Source organism: Carya illinoinensis, chromosome 1 (genome assembly GCF_018687715.1).
Source record: "Carya illinoinensis cultivar Pawnee chromosome 1, C.illinoinensisPawnee_v1, whole genome shotgun sequence".
NCBI lineage: Eukaryota > Viridiplantae > Streptophyta > Magnoliopsida > Fagales > Juglandaceae > Carya > Carya illinoinensis.
Genome location: NC_056752.1, coordinates 21,342,434 through 21,349,951, shown reverse-complemented (window position 1 = coordinate 21,349,951; position 7,518 = coordinate 21,342,434). Strand labels below are relative to the sequence as shown.

The 7,518-nt window shown below is 36.1% G+C and overlaps 1 non-coding gene across 1 annotated transcript; it reads right to left on the bottom strand.

Moving 5' to 3' along the window:
• Window positions 1-1,024: 1,024 nt before the first annotated feature.
• On the bottom strand, window positions 1,025-1,132 carry LOC122293631. The gene has a single exon (XR_006237322.1). It is a non-coding gene; the product is annotated as a small nucleolar RNA R71 (small nucleolar RNA).
• Window positions 1,133-7,518: the final 6,386 nt, after the last annotated feature.

Genomic DNA, 7,518 nt, shown 5'->3' with positions numbered 1-7,518 from the left:
TTTGTGAGCATAATGTCGTCTTTAGATCTAATATTCATTTTTATATACAAAAACTATGGTTTGTAAAGAGGGGAATAGATTCTAGAATTAAATTTGAGAAAGTAGATGAACATAACGTTATATCTTCCAATTAGGAATTTGGTGCTATAATTCTTAATTGTGTATAGTTTGAATTGAAAAAGTTAAAGTATTGGATCCGGTTGATAGAAGCCCTTTTTATCCATACCCTAATCTCATTTTAATTACGTGCTTTCAGTAGAATTTCCATATTCTTGTCATATTATCATTTAATCTTTTCCCTCGAGCTTGCACCTTGTAGTATTTCTTCCGACTCCCTATGGATTGACACCCTGAACTATACTATACCATCGCGTAATAATTTGGATGTAATCAAATTTTGGCACTATTGCCAGGGAGTGCAAGAATCAATACAAGGCATAATTTACTCCAATGTAAAAGCAATAACTTCGTTCCCTCTTTCAGCTTGCTGCATTATTTTTTTTCTTTTTATTTTCGTAGTACTTTTTTAGTTTTTAATTTTTTTTTACCTTGCATGCACAGATATAGAGAAGCTTTGGGTAGGTTTGCTTGTAGGCTTGTGTTAGAGTCGGAATCAAATTTTTTAAATCCTTTATTTGACAATCCATCTAGTCCCAAAGAAATGAGTGAACACGAAGATCAACACCCTAGAGCTCTTCAGGATTATCTCCACCCTCATCATGCATCATGTTTCAAGCAAACACTCGTCAGCTTGATTTTAAAACAGGGATGATACAGCTACTTCCTACCTTTAATGGTTTAGAGAATGAAAATCTTTATTTGCACATCAGGAAGTTTGAGGAAGTAGTTATGACTTTTCATAGTCATAATGCTACAAATGATGTTGTAAGACTTAAGTTCTTTCATTTATCTTTGAAGGATAGAGCAAAGAGCTAGTTGTACTCATTAAGACCATAATCAATAGGATCATGGAATGAGATGACATAGGCCTTCTTTAACAAACACTTTTCCCAACACAAGACCAATGCTTTGAAAATGCAGATCTCCACCTTTGCACTAAAGGATGGTGAGATTTTGTATCAGGCTTGGGAGAGGTTAAAGGAGTTGTTGAGTATATGTTCTCACCATGCATATGAGAACTGACACTTAGTTAGTTATTTATATGAGAGACTAGAGAGCGTCAATTCATAGAGATAATGTGTAATGGTGAGTTTTTGTAGAAACATCTAGATGAGGCCATAGACTATCTCAATGAGCTTGCTGAAAAAGCTCACACTTGAACCAGACCTAGTGCTACTATGAATACAAATAGGTCACTGCTTGCTGGAAATCTCAATTGTGGTGGAATTTACCATCTTAAGAAAGAGGATAACCTAAAAGCTAAAGTTGAGATGTTTACTAGGGAGTTAATGGTGTTAAAAACTAAGGATTTAAAGCCAACACACATGGCTACTCATGTAGAGTCCTTTGAACCATGTTTTGTATGTGGAGGGGTAGATCACCTAGCTCGAGAGTGCCCCACATTTATTGAAATGAGGGGAATGTATGAGGAACAATATAATGCCTTAGTTATGTATAAGAAGCCTTTTACACCTTTCTCTGATACCTACAATCTTGGGTAGTTTAATCACCCCAATTTTAGTTGGAAATCTAAAAACTAGCAGCTTGCATAGCCACCTAAAGTTTACCCTGCATGGTATCGTGCATCATCTTCTTCTAGGAACCCCTTAGAAGATACTTTACATGCTTTTATTGAGGCACAAGGTAAAACTAATCAAAAGTTTGAATATTCGATTGTGCAAGTTATTGAAAAAAAAGAGATAAAGAGCCATATATCCAAGATAATGAGTTCTTTGAGTGTGAATGAGCATGGCAAGTTTCCTTCTTAAGCTCAATCTGCACCCCAAAGTCAACATATGACACAAGAAAATTTGAAGGATATCAATGCCATTGCAACACGAAGTGGCAAATCCTTACGTATCCCAACAACTGATAAGTCAAAGGATATTGAAGATGATCAAAGCAATAGTGGTGTCGAGCTATCCAAGGAAGTCGGGGTAATAAATAGCTCAGTTAAGGTACCATTTCCTCAAACTTAAAAATTGAATAAGTGAACTTTGGATCATAGCAATGAAGTCCTGGAGAACCTCAAGTAGGTAAAAATTAACCCTTTTTTTTTAACATGTTACTAAACAAGTTCCTACTTATGCAAAAGTTCTCAAAGATTTGTGTACAGTTAAGAGGAAGCACCTTGTTAAGAAGACAACATTCCTAATAGAGCAAGTTAGTGCTCTAATTGCGTAGCAAACTCCTCCTAAGTACAAGGATCCTAGTTGTCTAATCATGGCATGTAATATTGAGAATCATGAGTTTGGGCAAGCGTTGCTAAATTTCGAAGCTAGTGTAAATTTGATGCCTTATTCCATTTATTTGCTGCTAAGGTTGGGAGAAATCAAACCAACTAGTGTGGTATTGCAATTACCTGATTGTTCAGTCAAAGTACCACGTGGTCTGGTAGAGAATGTTTTGATTCAAATTGATAAGTTTTATTATCTTGTTGATTTCTTAATCTTTGACATTAGTTCTGTTGTTGACTCTAGTTCTAAAATCCCTTTAATTTTAGGTAAACCTTTCCTTGTTACTGCTAATGCTCTCATTAATTGCAGGAATGGTCTAATGAAACTCTCTTTTAAGAATATGACTCTCGAGGTGAATATATTCCATATTGGAAAACATCCAAAAGAGGATAACGAGTGCCACTAAACGTACATGATTGACGCATTTATAGACAAGGGAGTTCACACAACTCATGATTCTGATCTCGTTGGATATTCCCTTGTTAATTCTGAGTTTGATACTATTAGTGATTCATCTGATGTTGTTGATATTTGTGCTATTTTTTATTAAATTCAGCATTATGGCACACATGGCAACCGAAATTTAAGGAGTTGAGAATTGATACTTATGAGAACTCTAAAATCTATAAGTCTAAAATGAAAGTGTTTCATGAAAAAAATATTCTTAGGAAGACACTTAATCCTAATGATCGAGTATATTTATATGATTCTAGACTTCACAAGCACCTAGGAAAAATTCGATCTAGGTGGACTGGCCCATTTGTAGTGAAACATATTTTTGAAAATGGGGTGGTAGAAATAAAGGACAATAGTGATGGCTGGGTCTTTAAAGTAAATGGTCAACGTCTAAAAATATTTATTGATAGACAAGTTTTTGATGTGGAAGACATTCTACTTGCAGACCCGATCTATCAACCTTGACCCAACCATACAGGTATATATATATTTTTAATTTCTTTTTCGTTTTTTTTCTTTTCATTTCTTTTCTTGTCGTTTCTTTTTGTTTGTTGTTGTTTTCTTTGTTTTATGTTAGCAGGATAGTGTCATTTCACCATTTTAGTTTGCCATATCTTATGTTTGTTGGGCTGCCCACGTCAGCCATCAAGTGTATTCTACCACCCTCTTCAGTTACTATCCATTTAGTTTTGATTCTTAAACATTAAGGACAATATTTCATTTAAGTTGGGGGTAAATGGTGCAAATTTGCATTTTCACACTTGTTGGAACTCTGTGGCACTTTTACATGTGACATTTGTTTTTAATTAGTATCACATGTACATTCTTTTATATGTGTGCTCATAGCCATCTTAGTGAATTCAACAAACCCATTTTGATCATTATGCTGAGGTATTTACAGGATATCTAATGCACTTATCCAAGTTTTGTGGTAAGATGGTGGTTTGACACATGTATCTAGAGAACTCTTTTACTAAAGTCTTTATATGTGAGTTTTGGAAAGAAAGAGAGCCAACAAATGCTGAAAATTGTGATAAGCATTTATTGATATTTTTTTTAATTAGGCACTTCTTTTAAGAATATCATTGCATGGTTTGTGGTGTGATGATGGATATACTTGGGATATGACGAAGGTCAATTTAGGATTAACATTTGAGCCTTTCAAACCAACCATTTCAACTATAGACCCCTAGTAGCTAGCTTTGAGCCAAGAAACACATAGGTTTTTTTCCCCTCATATATCTACATTATCCACATCTCTCCACATTGGAGTATACCGATTTTTCTCATCCTTTTTACCTCTAAGTATGTACTAGAATAGTCTCTTTTGGGGCAACAAAGATGGAAGAAATAACAAAAAATGGGTGGTAGAGGAGGGAGGCTGGGGGTCGAGATTTGGAGGAATAATCTAAACATCCGGTCACTAAGCTTAATCCACCATTCTTAAAACATCTCACCCAATGCTTCATAATTTGACCTTGAGCTGAAATATCCATATATCTAAAAAATATTTTGGAGATAAGGGGTGAGTTATCAACACCTCAATAAGTAAAGCACATATACTAATGTGTAAACATGAGCCTTTCCAGAAAATTCAGTAGGCAGAAACAAAACATGTCATCTTCATATGCACATAACAAAATGTATTATCAGAAAAATCAGAGCGAATTTTCATAATAATAATAATAAAACAATTGTTCATATTAAAAACCCTTTGTTCATATTCATAGACCGACCACAGAGGGTACCTATTAGAGCATTGTAGGTGGGAATCATATAAGGGACTCTATCACTGTCCCTACTTACCACAATCCCTACAGGTCCTGGGCACCAGGAATCATTAGGCAGGATTTTACCATCGTCCCTGCTTACTACCATCCCTAACTTTGCTCTAATACCAACTGTTCATTTCATATCAAAGACTTCTTATTCATATTCAAAACTGCACATCTTTCTTCATCTTATCATATCATTTCATATCATATTAAATCATATAATTTTATATCGTATCATATCATATCATTTATATGTAATAACCCGAACCTAGTAGAGTATGGGTCATAACTTTATTTTAAAAGCCATAGTATTTTAGGACCTTAGTGTTTTGTGTAAAGATGAGGCATTAGAAGTATAGTAGAGAAACTTGAGCCCAAGAAAGGGAGCTAGCCCTAAAATCCTTAGTGAATTTTGGCCCTTACAAGAAACCCAAGTCCAATGCCCACAGCCCATGACCCAAGCCTTTGTCAATGGTGCCATGTGTCGTACATGCAAGGCACTACATATCTAGACTTGATAGTGGACTAAGGGGGAGAGAGAAGTGTAGGGAAAGCCAAGGGATGGCTTACACGCCTACCTTAGTAGGATTGACACTTGTCTTACATGCATGGAGCTTCTAGAAGAACTAAGTGACAAGATGACCTAGCGAAGACCAAGAGATTTTTAGATTTGCCTTCCCCACACACTTAGAACCACCCAATTGGCCTAAAATCGAGTTCCCATGTTGATGCTTCTAGAAATGGGAGCTTAGGGAAGATAAAATTAGAGTTCCAAGGAGATTTGCATAGGGAAACTAAAGGGACACAAGAGGATTACGAACTTCTTAGCTTACACTCAAAAATATTTTTAGCTTTTCCCAAGTATCAAACATGCCATGGGTTTCTAGAAGATTTGAAGAAGGACATTTGTACAATTAACTGATTTACCCTTGAATTTTTGGCCACTACTAGTCCAAGTTTAACCCTTGCTTGCCACTTGTCATTTTATTTAAAAAATGAACCAATGGCACATGAAAAGTCATGTTGGGAAGATGAAGCAACAAGATGGAGGGAGAAGAAAAGATGGTGAATGACCACAGGCAAGGCACACGCCTATGCCACTTGTCATTCATGCCAAGAGTTTGCTTGTTGGGAAAAGGAAGAGGCATGAACTATTTTACCCAAGTACCCTTGAAGGAAGTTCACTTGCCTAAGTAGGAGGAAGGGTACAAGAGGGAAAAAATGATCTTCAGCTAAGGGAGGGAAACCCTAACACACCACCTATGCATGCCCATTCCCAATGCACCCCAATGAGGGAATTCTAAGGGACTATTTTGGTAATGGAGGTAGACAAGAAGGAGATGAAGGGACCAACTATATAAGAGGGGAGGTGAACACGCCTAAGGGATTTTCTTCTTGCCATTTTTTGGAAGTTGCATATATCCTTAACCTTTCCAAATGGAATCCACACATTCACTTGAGGACCCTTACAATTTCTCACATTTTCTCTTCAACCAAACAAGGGAAGTTCATCCAAGAAGAGGGTTTCGACATCTTCAAGAAAGACCAAGGTAAGACTCGGTTTTTCCAAGCTCTTTACACTCATTCTTCATAATTCTAACTCAAAGATGAGATCCAAATCTCAAGAGAGTTCAAAAGTGATAAGCACACATGTATCATTTACATTTTCTCAAAAACCGAACTGAGGTTTATTGGAAACCCATGAAGCCAATTAATGGGAGGTGTCTATCCTTCCTATTTTTGATCCCCATCATATGTTCTTGTCTCATTTTAATTTTGGTTCAAGTCTAGGAGTGAAACAAGGGATTGCTTGACTCAAAACCCTAGAGGCCGAATGTTGTAGTTTTGTTTAGCCTTAGTGGTAACCCTAGAAACCACACACACTCAAGAATCACGGATTAGAGTTTTTAGAACCCTCATTCTAACTAGTTACACTTTGATTTATAGCTTGTTATTCATTCTTTACGTGAATTTTTGTAAGTATACACTCAACTTACTTCTTGTTAATGCATGTATACTTTTGTGTAAATCCTTGATTTGTTTCTATTACTTTGATTTCTATTCTTGTTTGCTTGATTGAACATTCTTACATGAACTTGGAATATGATTATGGAATGACTAATATGAATCGGTTTATTATGAAAAATGGTGGTAAGATTCCTTACATGTTTCGGTTTTGAGGAAAAGGATATGGATGTTTTAAGATTTGTGATGATTCGGTTTTACCATACCTTGAATGACTCAAATCTTGTTCAAATGCCATGATTTCATGTCTTGTTTTACTATGCCATGAATTCTAAGTATCTTGAATGAAGTTTGAAGCATGTTTAAGTGATGATCTTCCATGTTCTTGTGCATGTATGTTTCGGCCAAGGCTTAAGTTTCATGTATGTATTTTGATATCTCATGTGTTCTATGTTATCATGCCATGAATAGAATATGTTATGCTTGGTTATTTCATGCATGGTATCTCATATGGCATATGTCAAGTACTATCACATATGTCTTAAGTCTTATGTCACATGCATTTGGGAAAAGTGATTTTAAAGAGAAACATCTTCAAGAACAGAAAGGATTTTTAGAAATAAAGTAATTTTTTTAAATTTTTTATCATGACCCCAAATGTTAGGGCGGGGGAATGTCCTAGCGAAACTCCTCTGTCTACCCTGGAGTGCTTAAGAATGCAGTGGTAACCCCTAGGTCGACAAAGAACTGTTGACATGCCTCGAATGGATTCTTTTAAAAAATGCTGGAGCAGGGTAGCGCCCAACACTAGTGGGTGCACAAGGGATGTAACTCAACAAAGTATTGTCGAGTTAATAAGTTAAGTTATGTTAACACATAGTCATCACAGTGCACAAACCGGTGATGGTGCTGTAACTAGCAAGAACATGCAATGCATAGGGGAGCCGTGATGTGTCGACAAGTGT